The sequence below is a fragment of the Trachurus japonicus genome, chromosome 9 (assembly GCF_045865225.1).
Source record: "Trachurus japonicus isolate A0001 chromosome 9, Traja_1.0".
NCBI classification, from domain to species: domain Eukaryota; kingdom Metazoa; phylum Chordata; class Actinopteri; order Carangiformes; family Carangidae; genus Trachurus; species Trachurus japonicus.
The window spans coordinates 19,632,239-19,649,837 of record NC_140915.1 but is presented as its reverse complement, the minus strand read 5'-3'; the positions used below and the strand labels follow the sequence as shown (position 1 = coordinate 19,649,837).

At 40.4% G+C, this 17,599-nt stretch overlaps 1 protein-coding gene across 3 annotated transcripts in view; it reads right to left on the bottom strand.

Annotated features, from left to right (window-relative positions):
- The window catches only part of sh2b3 (SH2B adaptor protein 3), a 49,963-nt gene that overhangs the window by 10,898 nt on the left and 21,466 nt on the right, over positions 1-17,599 (bottom strand). The window lies entirely within an intron of this gene.

Sequence of the window (17,599 nt, the reverse complement as noted above, 5' to 3'; positions counted from 1 at the left end):
TGTCAGTGTGTGTGACACAGATGAGTCTGTGGACTAGGGGTTGGGGGTCACTGCACTGAAACCCCACAAATCTGGAGACATCCTTTTCAGGGTTCCTGCAGGAATTTGGATCATATCCAGAGATTTGTTTTCATATGACATCTCACAATGTCGGGGTCAGAGCATGTCAAGTCCAGATTTCATCAATTATTATGGTCTTGAAGGTCTTTTGTCTTTGAAGTATCCAGGAAACTACTTCTCTGGATTTTGGGGAGCAGCCAACAATTATTTTCACGACTCATTAAGATATTGACCATTTGGATTAATTGTTCTATGAAACGTTTAAAAAAAATGGTTTAAAATGTTCATCATATTCACAACGCTAAAGGGAATTGCAATGATGTAATTTTGTAAAAAGGAAAAGCAGAAAATCTATTCTATCAAATCTGTAATTTGATTATTTCGTTATTACTGAGGGGGAAAAAAATTACTTAACTTTTCTGTCAATCAAATCATCAGTGAATTGACTAGTCCCCTTGGAGCTTTAAAACTCTTTGAGTGTATGGGTGTAAGAGTGTGAACTCTCTGCTGAGACTCCTTTAGTAAAAGAAGATTCAGTGAATTGCAGGAAGCAGAGCATGATGGGAGCTCCCATGGCCGAGCTCCAAGGCTGACCCCACCAGCACAAGCTGTGCATTTGAAGAATGTTAAATGAGATACGAGGGGCTTCCTGGTGGCTCTGTGGCCGTTTTCTACATATAGACGACTGACAAGACAAAGCAAACCTAAAACTCAGTTTCATGCACTAATAATACACACACTGAGGATAATAATGGAGATGTGTTCCGCGTGTATAGCCACTATTTTAAGTAAACCTGAAGTCCGACTGGACAGAGGATGATGTGTGTGTGCACGCTGACAGACACATGCACTCAAACTAATCATACGTCACTAATATGACTATGCAGAGCCTCCAACCCACACGTACAGACGAGCGCTAACAGAGCCACAGGCATAAACAAAACACACACACACACACACACACGGATGGGTGATTTTGTCAGCCATGTGTACAGGCCTGTGGCATGCTGGGTCAGAAGCCATCTCTGAAATGAAGCCTGTGCAACAGCTGATAAAAACACAGGGAGACAAGAAAGTCAGCAACTCTGACTGAGAGTTTAAACAGCAGCGTAAGAAGGGTGCTGCAAATAATTATTTACATTATTGACTTTTCACAATTTTCAAGAATTCCAGGTGACATTGAAACACCTAAATACTCTCATATTTGAGAATCACATCTTTAAACTTTCATCAGTCAACTACAGTACTTGCTTTTCAAGAACTATATACAATACGATCTTAGACCTGAAAACCTGTTGGGCTTTTTTGGCCACTTGGGGGCAGTGAAGATAACATTAATATCACTGCCCACTCCTATTAAGTTGACATATTGAACATGCTAGCAAACAGCTTCTTATTTCAGTGAAAGAACAACATTACCATCGTCCTCCTTTATAAATATAGGATCTAAACACTATTATAGGCTCATTCTGACAATGAACCACAGTACATTTATACTATAGCAATATGAGGGGAGGTGATAAATATTTTCATCCAGCCCAGGAGTCCCATAAAATTAATATATTTAGCAACTAAAATGTGAGTCTTTCTCCAAAACAAACACAAGGGAGAAGACGACCTGCTACAGCTGGATCAGCATCAAACCTGACTGGACAAACACATGCAAGGGAGCAGGACAAAAAAAAAGTTGTTGAGGATAGCATGAGAGAGCAGAAGGTAAACTGAGGAGACAGTGAAAAGACTTGGTGTTGTGTTGGGTTGGGTAGGAGAGAGAGAGAGAAGAAGGATGAAGAGCAGAAGAAAAAGCAGGGAGGAGAGATTCCAGGCCTTTGTGCACCGGATGAGTTTGAGTCTATGTGACAGTGAGTGAGCATGAGGAATGTCTATGTTAATCCTACACACATAAAAACAGACAGGAACACACACACATCAAAAGAACAGATTAACCCCCCCACCTGCCCAATTTCCTCAGTTTGCCAGTGTCGTGAATGGACCTCATCAGTCCACACGCTCTCTAGTTAACCACAGTGTCTAATTTTTTTTGCATTATTTTTTTCAAAGCAGTGTGACGCACAGATGAGGGGGATATGACTCATTTCGTGAGATCTGAGTGAATGAGGAACTGACTGAAAGTGAACTCCTGCCAGATTGCTGTCACAGCTGAATTTTAGTCCAGGATGTTTCACAGAAATTTGTTTCTGCTTCTTCAAATTCTGGATAAAACTTTCAGGTTTTTCTCATAACTGACCTGTGCAGAAAGATAAGAGCAAGACAGATAAGAATCGATAAGTTCTGAGGAAAGGTGGAGACAGAAGACAGATGTGGTTACACACAGGAAAGACACATGCAGAGTTTAAAAAAAAGCAAAACAAAAAGACAGCTGTTCTTGCCACACCTCTACAACCCTAAAGACCAAGACTGAACTGGACTAACTATATAGATATGTGACTTAACTAATAATGGACCTTTAACCTGCAGTTTAAGTTTGTGCAGTTCTAAGCAAACAACTTTATGTAGATTCTCGGTAAGTTACCTGCGATTTTCCTTCATTATCTTTCTAGTTTTACCACTACTACTAGTTGTCTTTTGATGTTGATCATTGTTTGAAATCTGCCCTATGTGCCACATTTCCATGTCTGATTTGAGACTGAGCCGCAGACAGCACAGCGAAGCAGTCAGCGGTTCGACGGTCAGACAAAACTAATCATATCAAGTCGTGACCTTGGGATGTACTACAGTAGAACTAGCGTTTTCTGGAGTTTCTAAAATGTCGATTACAAACCAGAACTCTTCCATCATTCGGACAACACTCGCATCTAATTCACACCAGAAAAAAGTAGAACACAGTTACAAAGATAAAGGATGTGAGTTAAAGCCTCACCTTCAACAACACAGGATATGCATAAGCTAATTAGATGTGTTACACGGTGCATGTGTGAGCATGCGTGTGTGCACACAGCAGTGAGCATTCGAGCTCAGGATGACTCATTGAGAGGAATTTATAGTGAGAATGTGAATGAGTTTCTGAGTAAGAGCATCTTTGAGGAACCATATGTGTCTGTGGAGGAAAAAAAAGAAGAAAAAAAAAAACAGAGAGCAGATGTCTGACTGGTTGAGCAACAACATAACAGGCCTGATTTCTGTGAATCAACTTCATCAGGGGAGCGAGTTCAAGCTCACAGCACATTTCCTATTACAGCAAACTGCAGTCTGTAATGCTCCCTGAAGACACACACATACAGAGAGAGAGAGGGAGAACAGGCCTTTAACCTTATTCTTCCTTTATTTTGTAATCTGCAAATAACTCCTTCAAGAGTATTTCCTAAAACAACACCACCACCAAGAAATGTGGGAAAACTGTTGTGTGCATTCGTGAGCCACGTGAGTGTGTTCAGTGTCTGACACAAGGGCAGGGCAGTGGCAGGCAGTTGCAGGTACGTACAGCGACTTCAGAAACTATATGGGCCCCTTCCCTTTTGGCACTATTTATTTATTGTGTTGTAGATGTAATTGTAAATGGACAGTTTATCCTTTTCTTTCTGCAGATCTTCTCAAGCTCTGTTGGATTGGGTTGGAACCATCTGAACTGCGGCCTTTAGGGCTCTCTGTCTTGAAAGACAGTCAGAGATTTGTCCAGAAGCCACTCCAGCATCGTCCCAGTCGTTTGCTTCAGGTGAACCGTTGCCACAGCCTCAGGTTTCATGAGTTCTGGAGCACCTCTCTCTATTACTCTGTATCCTCCAGGTCCCTGCTGCTAGAAAGGAAACCCCATAGCACGGTGCTGGGATGGCCAGGTGATGAGCAGTGACTGGTGTTTGCCAAGATACTGATTTAGTAGTTTTGAGCTGATGTTTTTGTCTCCGGCGGTCGTCCTTCCCACAGGTTTTCCATCTCTGAAAAGGACTTGGGTTGTTGGTCACCTCCCCGACCGGGCCAAGTCCTCCAAGAGTCCTGGAGGTTTCACAACTATTGAGACGACTGTGGTTCTGGAAACACTCAAAGCTTTAGAAATAGTTTTATACCCTCACCCTGATCTGTGCCTCTGAACCATGTCATTACAGAGGTCGTTCCTTGTGCTCCATGGTTTGGGGTTTCTGTCCTGACATGCAGGGTGTGTGAGTCATGGGACCTTATATAAACACACAGGTGTGTGCATCTCAATTCAATTCTATAAGCAACATGGACGTTCTGGACACAATACAGTTTGAACATCCCCACACACAACCACGCTTTGTTTTGCCACGATAAAGAGCCTGTTTTTGATTTGTAACAAACATGCAAACATTTCTAAAAATAAGTTTTCATTTTGTCGTTATGGATTTTTGAGTGTAGAGTAGACTGATTGGCAAAAACAGGCAAATTAACTCATTTACAACGACCTCCTGTGTAGTTCAGTGAGTTTTTGGAGCGGTGACAAGACCACATGCCCTAATCTTTTAGTATAGAGACGGCCAAAAACAATAGCTAGGTTAACATGTCCTGCATAACTACAGTATCACCTGGCACCAAGCTGTCCATAGGTCACACAGGTCCATGCACTAACAGAGTGAGCATAATGAGTCTGTAAATACACACCACTGAAACTCTACGGAAGTCTATGTCCAAGTCTGTGGGGTTACAACTCTACTGTTCCTCAGTCTGCAACTGCAAAAAAACTAAATTGCTTGCTCCTAGCGTCAGCGCATTAAAAATCATTCATTCAGGGCACGGTTTTAAAAATGTAATATCTCTTCTTAGAGACAAAAGCAAGGCTATCATGTCAAAATGTTGAAAATTATTATTCTTGCATCAAAGCCTCGAGGGGGAGGGGAAGCCCAGGAGAGCGAGCGAGTGGCGTTTTATCAGTCAAAAAAACAAACAAACTGCATATCAGCAGCGGAAGCAGGACAGGACATCACACTCTGGAGGGAAATGCAATTGACTGAAAAGATAAACTCAAGAAATAAGAGTTTTTTTCTTCTTTTTCTTTTTTTTAAACCAACAACAACATATCAGTTAAGAGTGTATTTTACAACGTGTTCTTTTGGTTTCATGCCCGTCGGCCTGTTTCCATTAAATGATCTCAAGTGTTATCTACAGTAGTAACTTCATGTTATTGTGTGTTGATGGCCTGTTTCCACACAGACATGACATGACGTGCAATGTCCGCATTAAACTGGTCAGATCCTGAAACTCCAGTTTACTTTAATTCTCCCTTTAAAAATAGCATCAAAAGGAAATAAATGGGATATCAGACTATATTGTGTGTTGTTTTATACACACTAAACCTCGGCCTGCCAAAACTTTTAGATCAGCACTAGATTTCAAAATAAAAGTTGTGTGGGTTTAAATTATTTGGCTGCATTGTGTGGAGTTTGTATTCAATATCTTGGGGGTGGGAAGAGGAATTGAGTTCATTAAAATATTACATAACTGTTGAGTATTTGTTTTCCTATATAACAGTAAATCGAATATCTTGTATTGTTGGCTTAGCAAAACTAATACTGTATGAGGACCTCATCTCTGATCCATTTTTCACTTTTTTGACAATAATAGTCTAAACAATTACGCAAAAATTCAAAAAGTAGACAACAGATCATCTCAAAATGCAAATAAGTCTAGGTTGTATAGCCCTGTAATAGATATTTTTAAAAAACAAAACAAAAAAAGAAAACTCTTTGAAGCACAGTGACGATCAAACCATTCACTCTATGACTGTTTGAAATATCAACCAGTGGCGACCTGTCCTAGAAATATTATGACCCAGCTATGACTTCAGTTTTCACTCCTTGTTATTTTCAGGTTGAGTCAAACTTTCACTACTATGCTTTAAATCTTCACACACAGAGGCTGATGATATGAATGTGATGCAGATACGCAGCAGTGAGTGTAGCAGCTATCATCAAAAAGCAAATGTCACAGAGTATCGATACTTAATATCTGAATATTTGCCCCATCAACCAGCTCTGTGTCTATATCATGCATGTTTTTACCTTTCCAACTTCGCATGGGTTGTAATTTGGCATCACTGTTTATACTGTGGCATTACTAACTGTGAACATGTGCTCTCAACTATAACTTCAGATTTGAAAGTTTTAATTATTGTTTGGCAATATGAGGATTTGCTACATTTCTCAGTTTCATATTATCATAAACCTAAGTTCATTGAAGTCTGGATGGACTGTGATGGACATTTCATAATGTTTGACTAAGTTATCAATGGATTAATAATGATAATGAAAGTTGAATGAAAATGAAAATGAGAGTTGCACAACTACTTCACCAACTTTTATTCTAGTTTTGGCAGCTAAACCTTTAAAGCTTTAACTAAGATTTTAACTTGCATTAAATAAACTGATCAAAAAAAAAAAATTAAAAGACATCACAGGACAAACTGACAGAGATGTTTGAGGCACTGATGTGGCCTGCAGTGGCTGCTTCACACAGGTTTACACAGCCAGCCGCAGGCATAAACAGTTGATGAAAGTAGCTCACAAACAACCAGGAGACATGGCGACAGATGCAACCATGCAACCTCTCACCCACACAGTCACAAACACATCTACAGTCTGAGCGAGCGCACACGCCCACACACACACACACACACACACACACACACACACACACACGGGCGACGACACACAGGATGTTTGGAGTCCAAAATGATCTTCCCAGGGTCCCTTTCTCAAGGCCGTCGCCACGGCAACTGACTTGACACTCAACATTCCACTGTCCCTCCGAGGGTCGCCGCGGCCAACGTTGTCCGGGGTGTACGCATATGAGTGTGTGTGTGTGTGTGTGTGCTGTTGGCTTGACCTTAAGACTCTGCAGGGGTTACCAAACCGCTCTCTGGAGAGATTCTGGAAAGTGTAACATTAAAAAAAAAAAAAACAATATCCCACCGCTGGGACGCTTTGATTCATGATTTGAGGTGTGTTTTCATTCTACTCTGACCTCAATATTGATACAATCTTTTCCTGAATTATATACGACTTGAAAAAGTCCAAATCCCATAAATCTATCTGCGCCATAGCATCTTTAGGATCCTCATATCCCTGCGACAGCTGGTGACACACAAACGGTTCACACTTGTGGCCATTTTCCTCAAAAGTCCAACTATTATAGACTTCATGTTCCCTTACACATCTGCCATGTCTGTAGGTTTGTAGCTTTGGTTAAGTATCTCTGTCTAATATAGAATAAGGATTATGTAATGAGGCATTTAGTAATAATTTATTTTGAATAACAAGTAATAAAAGCAGCCCGTATCGTATCATGGCCTCTTCAGGCAGGAGACTTTGACCTCGAACAAAATAACAGACACATCTGCTACTGATGTGTCTGATGCATTTCTTTTCTTCCTTGACTCACACTTTGAGGTGCACGATTCAAAAATCACAACCCGACTCTTTGCCTTCCAGAGCGCTACAGTGGGTTTCGGCTCATTGTTTAGCTGTCTGCACTGTACACTCACTGTTTCAGTCTCGTAGCAAAGTTTCGCCAAAGCCTTACAAAGCAGATTTGTGTCTGTGCCGTGGAGCTCCATTGTTGTTACAAAAATATTAAACATTTCAATAAACTCGGCTGGTCAAGTTTTCCATTCATATTCAGCAAATTTTAACCCATTTTCCAGAAATTTGGCAAAGAATATGTAAATCAAAGTGTCTGCTGGAGCCAGTTTGCCATATTTGGATTCTGCAAATAGAGCATTACAGTCAGTGGCCAGGGCATGAACCAGTTGTTGAGTGTGTTTGGGATATGAAACACCAAGTCTCAGTCTTCAAGTGTTCAAAAACTGCTCTGGTGGAACAAAAATATGGCATGTGAAAACTTGATGGAAACATCACTCCACACAGATCTGATCCGATCTCCTCTGCCGTCATTTTTTGTCCCTGCAATTACAAAGAAACCATGTTTCATGTAGTCTTTGTTTATTCTTTTAAGATGTTTCCATTGCACTTTGTTGCATTTTGTATTTTACAAACACATCAACGTCAGCTGAGGAAGAAAAATCTCAACACTGGATAAACAATACTTAATCCAAGTTGACTGACATTTGTTAAAAACACAATGCCCTAAAAAATGTAAAATAATATATGTGATCCATTTGTCTTCATTAAGGACAAATGCGCTTGTGCTGAGTGACACAGACAGGATGGGGAAATCGGAAAGTATTAAATGACGGATTCACACCAACATCTTTAATGACACTGATGGCTGCTTCGACGTGGGGACGCTTTTAACCGGCTTGCGCTACTGGATGATTTTCATGCTCTGGCTGAGGTGAATGTGCTCTGGTTAGATCTTGGCTGTTGCACTCACATTTCCAGTATGTGTGCAAAGAAAAATGTGTTTCTTTTCTTCTTTAATGTGTTTATACAATAGCTACAGCTGCAGCTAACTCTATGGTGATCTTTTGCAGCTGGCATTGTTTCACTCCTCTACTCTGGTGCCAGACTCCGCCACCTGTTGCTCGTGTCTTCAGAAATAGACCCAACTTTTCTTCCCGTGTGCAGTGATGAATAAGATCTAAAACCCACAGTGGCGATCATTAGCTGTCACCATTGGAGAAAAAAAAAGGATTGTCACACGCTGCTCAGAGATTGCTCAGTGGTAACGACTGCATCGCATACGAAAACTGTCATATTTATTGCTGTATTTTTACATACCAGACACTGCATCTCCTGCCACAGAACATGCAAACAAAAACTAAACAAAGAAATGAGAATATCATCTGTAGGCCTTATAATGCAGTAAGATCTGTGGTTTCATTTGGAAAGCAGATCCCAAAAACACGTAAAAGCCCTGCTGAGGGATGTTTTACAGATTCTCTCTGGCTTTCATTTTCAAATTATTTAAATTTTTGTTGGCTCATGACTACATGCACGGAGAGCAGCTGTGATCACATAACACTATAATAAATATCCATCATATATTCTCTAAGCCAAATAACTGTATAGTGACTGACTATGAATGGTTTTAAAGGTTCGCTTTATGTATTTCACTGGTCATTAAGTGTTGTTCTATCAAACCAGCACTTTCACAATCAAATAAATGATCTTAAAACCATCCCTCCACTGAGAAAAAAAAACTCTGACAGCCACTTGTGTGCGGGCTAATCTCTGCTACATGTACATAAGTGGAGTACAGGCAGCCAGGAGATCACTAGAGCTGATCGCATTCACAATCAGCTCTATCTGTGGCATCATGGAGGATGTGGGGAGACACATGCACGCACGCACACACTCACACACTGAGCACTAGTTGTGGGGTTACCAACACTGATAGAGATGAGTGTGTTCTTGGAAACATGTCAGAAGCTGTCAAGAGATGCAGCCTTCAGTAATGAATAAATGTGTCAGTTCATCGCGCTGCCGTCCTCGCATACTTCTCAGAAAGACTGATATATGAGCCAAATATGAAGAAGTTAAGACAGACAGCACACTCCAAATTCACAGAACTCTGAGTGCAGTTCCTCGTAAATGAATTAGTTGTGGTTTTGCACACAAGAAAAGACCAATTAGCAACCCTGACAGAGCAGCAAAGAGGAAGAGGAAGGGAAAACCAGTTTGTTAAAAACAAAACATTCAACATCTTTCTTGTGATGATAATGATGTAAATGTGACAATAAACTCGAAATTACAGAGAAGTTGAATTCAATTCATTTCTTTATCATTACACAGTGGTTACTTTTCTTCCAATGAGAAATGCTGGGGTTTTTTTTATTATTTACAAACGCCAGTAAAATTATTTTGGTGTATGGTGTAAGCTGAGCATGGGAGCTACTTCAGAGGACAGTATGCATACTGGTAAAATTATGCATTATGTATGTGAGCATATGGACACTTCTCCAACAATCAGCTCATGCACGTCCAAAAAACCACACAATTGTCCCACCTAACCCTTTTGACATCTTTCGCTTTGGATGTTTTTTTCCCAGAATTTGAGTTCTTCACCACTGAGGCTTCTGTCATCTTCAGTGAGATACAGCAGAAGGGGGGGGGGGGGGTGGCTTTTTACTTGTTGTGCTTTTAAAAATATTACATTTGTAAAAGTCTTTTTTCCAGAAAAATATGTATCAGTTACACAAGATAATCCACAGGCCTGACCATGAAGAGTTTTCATTGGATCTATTTTCTATCGCAAATGTGAACTGTTTTTATTGGGACCACTTTCTCCCAGAGAAATAGTCCCAATGAAAACTGACAGCGAGCTCTGAGAATTAACTTTACTAATCAGCACGTTGGTTTTGGAAAGACATATTTCTTTGGGAATTATATATCATTTTTCACATTGTAAACAACACTACATCACTGCTTTGTGGGTCTTAATTAAACCCCCCACATGACACATCGGTTGTCTGTCCTGGTCGCCCATGGAGAATGGATGTCGACCATGTGGTCACAAGGTCCACGGTTTGAGCCGAGCTGGACGCTTCCTCACCACCCTCTCACTTCCTGTCACCACTACCATTTTCAAAGAAAAAGACAAAGACGTGCAGAAAACAGAAAGTGAAGTAGTAATTATGAGTAATAATAATGGTCAACTGTTGTATATGAATAGCAAGATGTTGCCACGTCAGCTAGATATTGGCCCTCACTACTGAGTACTTTGCATTTTTTATCTCGATCTTTATGTTGAAATACGCTACCTCATCCATCCAAGATTAATATACCACTCACCAAGCGAGATAAATTATCTCAAGTGAGGCAAAACTTTGTGACGAGTGCAACATTTTACTTTGATGTATCACGGAAAAAGACCAAGGAAGCAGATCAGTTGATACTGAGAAACAGAAAATAGATCATGTGATTGTGTGTAGTGGTGAGTTAGGCATTGAACGTGCGAACACACACGCACTCGCCCCTGTCAACCAGTGCATATGAGTTTCCAAGTATTTTAATTGACTTTTCTGTCAGGTTTTTTTGGCTGAAATAACAATTATCTTGCAGAAATGTTTTGACACCTGCATGATATATTAATATCCGTACAGAAATTGGTGTTGCATCATTTTGGAAATTTAGCACTTGTGTAGATAAACATTTGCTGAGCTCTTTCTAACACGGATGTCGGTATGCGGCTCTAAAGAACAACATTTGGACAAAAGTCACATTAACAGGAAATTGCTTGCATGTGTTTGTACATGTAAAGGATCGCACACATGTGCTGCTCATCCCCCATGTGTCAGACTTGGCATGTGTCGGTTATGGGTGTGTGTGTTGGTCAGTTAAGGGTGTGTGTTATGTGTCCAGTAACTCTGCACATGTGGAAAAGACTGGCAACTGTGTTCTTCCTCAACACATAAACCATCATGCGTTTTCTCTACAATGTCCAAATCTTTTTGCGCTCCTTTCCCGTTTTGCCTCTTTCTCCTTTCATGTGATTTTTTTGTTATTGTTGTTGCAACTCTTAAACTAACTCATTAAACACTGAACAGGAAAAATCCTGACCAATGTGGTATATTCAAGGAAAACTCCAAAACTAATACTTAATGCCAAAATGATGATAAATATTGAAAATAAATCCTTTTTTTAAACTCAGACAATGTAAATAAGCATGAATTAATATCTGTATATCTATAGTCTAGATATGATGCCATTAAAGTTTAAAAATTGACTGTATTAGTAGAGATGACAGATGAAGGATTATCATAGGCAGCTATTTTCATTATTGATTAACAATTATAAAGCATGTCGGTCATTTTTATAAAGACATGTGATAATGTGACACTGTGCTCGAGGATGTCATGACGGCAGTCAGACCCTAATCCCAACATACACCAGACTTCAGAGAAATAGATTCACATTAATAAGAAATGATCTGCCCCCACATTTAAGAGCTTCTCCTCTCGCCTTCATCCCACCGACTCACCAAGTTTGGTGCAAATCTATTCAGGAGTTCTAGCTGCAGACTTAATCTGCTGTGATTTTCAGGGAAACTATAATAACCGAGTTCTGACACAGGGACATGCCCACAAATTGGGAAAGAAAAACTTTCTCTTGCCCTTCCTTTTCCTTTCCCATCTGCCCTGTGCCACACCATTGTCTCTGAATAAACCTTACGGTGCAGATTTGCCCCGTATGACTACAGTTCCTGGTACCACTGAGCCAGAACCGGGTTTATATAGGGAAGGAGATCACACCATGATAACATTTTCCACACAAGACTTGAAGCCAAGTGGGACTTGCTAGGGCCAGAGAAAACTCTAAATGTTTATAACACAGGATCAAAAGGCACAGTTTGCTCAGTGAGAAGCTAGAGCCCAATTGACAAATCATCTCCGCTGGCAACAGGATTAAAAAAAAAAATGAGTCACTGATTTTTTTGAGGGGAAACTGAGAGGCACAGATAATGAATAAATGCTAGCTGTGTTTGGCCCTGTAATGGAAACCAGGCTAAAGACTTGCCCAGAGAGAATCAGAGGAGGGGGCTCAGCAGGGTTGGAGATGTGACCCAGAATTACAGCTGAGCAGAAGAGAGGAGAGAAGAGCGGAGTGAAGAGGAGAGGCTAAAGTGGAGAAATGTACACACTGCTGCAGGGTTTCTGCAGGCCTCGACAAATCAAAGTTAAGACATTTTTAATACCACATAGAATAAAATCTAATACCTTTCCCACAGTCATACTCCTAAAAGTTTGATAGAAAAACCAGTAGGGACACCAAGGCCTGCAAATATTTATCAAAAAAGTACATTAAGACTGCAAGCAGGAATTATGAGTTGTGAGTCTTAGAGCTTCAGTGTTGATCAACTAATCATTGCAGCTGTAAAGTACACAAATCCATCAACGTCTGTATCACATAATTCCGAGAAATGGAATTAATCAATTGATCTGGAGCTTGATAAACAAACAGCAGAAAACTGATGAAAAGATTAACCGATGGAAATGAACCTATTTAGGTTTTAAGACGGCAACTTGCGCCATTATAAGTTATTGAACTTATAGCTACTTTGGCTGATGGTGCTGTCTGTGAAGTGAACAGCAGCAAAGCAGCCTGCATAAAAAACACATGCAAAGACAATTTTACCAATAACATCACTGCCTAAAAAGGAGCAAGAGGAAATATCTAAGACCATTTTGAAGCAAACCTGAGACTTTTCTTTTGTGGAAACTGAACTCAGTTCATTCAAAGAATTGAAATACCTGCCAAGACGTTTAATCCGGTTACTGGCAATAGTCAAAAAGGCAATCTTTACAGTTTATTGCTGCTGACGACCATCTGTCTAGCAGTTTCCCCCCAATATAAAGCCTCAGACATGATCTTTATGTCACAACGCTAATGTGGTTTATTCTTGTGGTTATCATGATGCAAAAAAACTGCTATGTAAGTGTGCTGTATATGTGGCAACAGAGGAGCATGTGCAGGGAATTTATGTGTAAGGGATTAAAAAAAATAAAAAACAATCTGGCAGCTATGATGAAATTTCAGAGCAGAGACAACCTGAAGCAAATGAAGACAACCACCATCTTAACCCAGACAAGTACATTATCATAAATAAAAGAAAATCTGCTTAGGGTCCCAGAAATGCTGAGACAAAGTTGCTTATTAGGTACCCCCAGCTAAAACTAATGTAGTCTAATACAACTGTGCTACATTAAAATCCAATCTCCATGGAAGTTATAATGTTCAGCTGTTTTTGAATTGTTTTAGAGACGTACTGCTGCACCTTTATGGTCATTGTGGAGGCTGTAAACAATGAGGAGGAGAACTTCACATTCTTTATCTCACTGCAATTATGCTTACTCAAACTATGACATAATGCTGCTTGGTAAAATAATAGCGTTTGCAGGTGTGTGTGGCTATGTACGTGTACGTGTGTCTGTGTGCGCGCAGACACTGATGAACGAGAACAACTGAGGCCAAGAGAAAACTGTTGGGTGAGGGTGTTGCACAGCTTTGCTTTGGGGGCTTTCCACATGCAACTCAGCAAGGTCATGTGCACTGGCACTGTGGTTGTAGGTCTACACACATACACACACACACACACACAAACACACACACACTCCAAAGAGGTTATGACAGTGGAAAGAAATGCACAAAGCACAAATTTGAAATGTTTGAACAAATAATTGTGAACCCCATTGAGAAACCATGCAATGATCTACATGTGTATTGATTAATGCAGACAGGAGACGCACACAAAGTCAGCGTGACATCTCCTTCTGCAGAAAAAGAACTAGAAAGAGGCAGAGCAAGAAGAGATCTGACAAACATCTTGACCACATGACTCTAACCACTCCACTTCCTTTAGATGTTTCTCTTGATTTTTGTCACACACTAAAACACACACATATACAAACACACAATACAACACTCCTCCCACAGTTTTCCACTCTTGTGTGAGAACAAAGTTTTTCTGTCGTCTTTACATTAACCCAAACAAACATAAACAAAAGCAACAACTGATGTTTAAAGCCGCCTGTCGTGAAGTCTTTTGAGCGAGCTTTGTTGCTCACCACCTCTAAGAGTTTCCTCCACTTTTCATTCAGCGCTCTGTTCTTAGTATTTATCCTCCACTTGCACCACAGCCGTGCAGCAAACTTTTGCCTAGTGGCCCTGACTCCTCCTTCCCACCCCGAATGCTCCAGCTGTTCCAAGGGGATCCAGAGGTATCCCCAGACCAGGTGGGATGTGTTTTCCTTCAAAAATGTTTTTAAGGTCTACCCCTGGACCTCTCCTCCAAGTTAGACAGGATTATCCCCGCAGGAGTCATCCAGGATCGGTCATCCGAGTCAGATGTCTAAACCATCTCAACTGGCTCCTCACAATGCAAAAGGCAGAAATGATGCTATTCCAGATGCCACAACAACACCCTGCAAAGGAAACCTATTTGTGCAATATAAACACACGGCTGCATGTATCTGCTTGTCAATTTCCTGCTCCGTATTCGTACACTACCCCAAGACACTTTAACATGCTCACAGGAGGCAGCAACTTGATCTTAAGTCAAAAGGAGGCCACTCTGGCAGAGGGTTGTGGACTCAGACTTGGCAGCGCTGACCCTCATCCCAACACACCCACACACACAAGCCAATGAAGCCTGCAATAAACAACGTTATAAACAAAAGCAAAGAGGTTGTGCTGAGTTCACTAAATTGCAAACCCTTCACTGCTCATCTACCCTTTTCATCCTTGAAATGGTGGTGGACACAGCTGAGGAAAAACCATCTAATTACACAGGGAGGGACATCAAGCTAAGTCCCCGACGTTCTACTAGACTGAGAAGAAAAATGAGAAACAATGACAAGTCTGTGCTGCACTGTTTGTAGAAGGCCTCTGATACTGTTCATCACAACATATGATGTTTCTGAGTTTGAACTATTGCTGCTGATGAGCCCCCAAAGCTCAAAATCCAGCCCATTTCTATTCACGTGTGTGGATGAATGATATAAATTTTCAGACTCAAATGTATTTTTTATGCAGATGATAACATTGTATACCATCAGTCTAGATTACAATCTGCTTTCATTGACCTGCAGACCTCCCTGTTTAAACAGCAAAGGTAATGTGTGCACTTCCCAAGGGAACAAACCAGATTTTGGTTAGCCAGAAGATCACATAGTCCTTCCATAGGCTACTGCAAGATGTTGTGATACTAAACGTTAAAGCTTAACCTATTTATGTGGGTCAATGAGGGGTGTTTGGCAGTGTCCACATCTTTTGGCCCATGAGCTAAAGCTTCCCCTCCCTTTCTTCTGACAACCTCATACACAGAATGCATGTAAGTCGATGTAAGTCAATGCACTGAAGCCTGGATTTAGCCCACACATGAGATTTTCAAACAGACTACTCTGTTAATGAATCATATCAAGTCTTAGGACACAACACCCACAATAAAGACTAGTAAAGATAAAAGAAAAATATCTATTTTTTCTGTCTACTCATGCTCATCATGGCTGAGAGAAGCTGAAAAGTGGAAAATTATCTAGTGGTCTCCTGTGTGCAGTATACAACATCTGAGAGGTTGTACTTCTTTGGGGCCTTTGGTTATATATACACCAAGTGCTTTCGTTGGAAATTTGTGGGTTTGAAGTTGGTAGGATTCCTCTATGACTCATCGTATTCCTGACAAGAGTCATTACTGCTGACTATGACTAAAGACTGGTTTTCTACGCAGTCTTAATCCCTCAAGCCTACTTTCACGCAAGTGTGGTGTAGGAGGACTTTTAATTAAGAAGCTAAATACTAAATTATATACAAAAAGATCAAATGATGCCAAAAACTCAGTGGACGGCGTCCAGTGAAAAATAAAAATCCTCCATTTTATTGTGGTTACAGAAACTAGCATAAACACAAACCGCACTTGTAGAAATAGAGGAATGCAGTGGTATGATCCAGGTTTCTGATCACCAGGACCTGGTGTCAGTTACGTTTAACTGATCCTAATTCAACTCAATTCACATTACCGTCCAGTTATTTTTATGGTTTCACAGTGTTTTCACTGAATTTGTATAAAATCCATATGCCATTTTAGGGCAGCTTCAGGACCATATGTGATTTCAACACAGAGCTTTCAGATTAAGTGCCTGTTAAAACATAACTGATCCATGTTTTCATTTTAGTCTCTGTCAGTTCAGCTAATAAACAACTGCACATTGATGAGAAACTTTGGGGTTGAGAATTTGCCCATTTTTGCAGAGTATATTTGGGCAATATAATACAATTAGTACCCTTGTTCAATCAGTTTATTAATTACTCACACTCATTAATCACTACATATTAACAGTTTTCAGAAAATAAATGATTTTTCTTTTTTCTTTTGAATACTCCTGGGCTTTGTTTAGTATATTAAACATATTATAGTATTTTCCCTCTAATCTGTGCATAAACTACCCACCAGGTGACCTCCATGGCGGTGGCAAACATGGGAGATGGGGAAATCAAGAATCTCGTGCAATCCTGCAGACCTCCTTTTCGTCAAACTCAGAGGTCGGGGCAAATTAAAGCATAGGAGAGAGCCACACTGTGCCAACCAACAAGAGATATTGTTTCCAGACAAATCTTCAAACACAGAGCCAACTGGATGGCTGCTTGAAGATTTACAGATGTTTCAATATCCCAATTTTTCCTACAAAAACGTTCCTCATATCTCTGGATGGTACGAGACAGAGAAATAGAAGGATGAGAGACGAGTTCAGGCAGGTCAACCGCAGAGAAACTAAAAAGCAGAACCTTTGGTGCAAAAAAGCCACAAAAGCTTAAGTAATCCTGTCAAATGAACCACAAAAGAGAAACATGAGGACATCTACTCACGCTCCACCATTTCTCATAATTCTACTGCCTATCTGGTTACAAAAATGGATTTGTTACATGATAGTAACACCTGTGGTGAATGCACATTCATTTTGTGAACACGCACATCAATAGCCATTGCATGACTCAGCCAGTCACTTCAAGGCAGAATTTCTAGGTTTCATGAAACTCAATCCCTGGAAAGAGAAAAAGATTTGACTTTGTGGGTGAGTTACAAAGACCGTTCTGACGTAAACTGAAACTCAAGTCTGTCACTCATGAGATAGTAGCTGCTCTAAATACTGGTGTCATGCACCAGAGGTCGATGG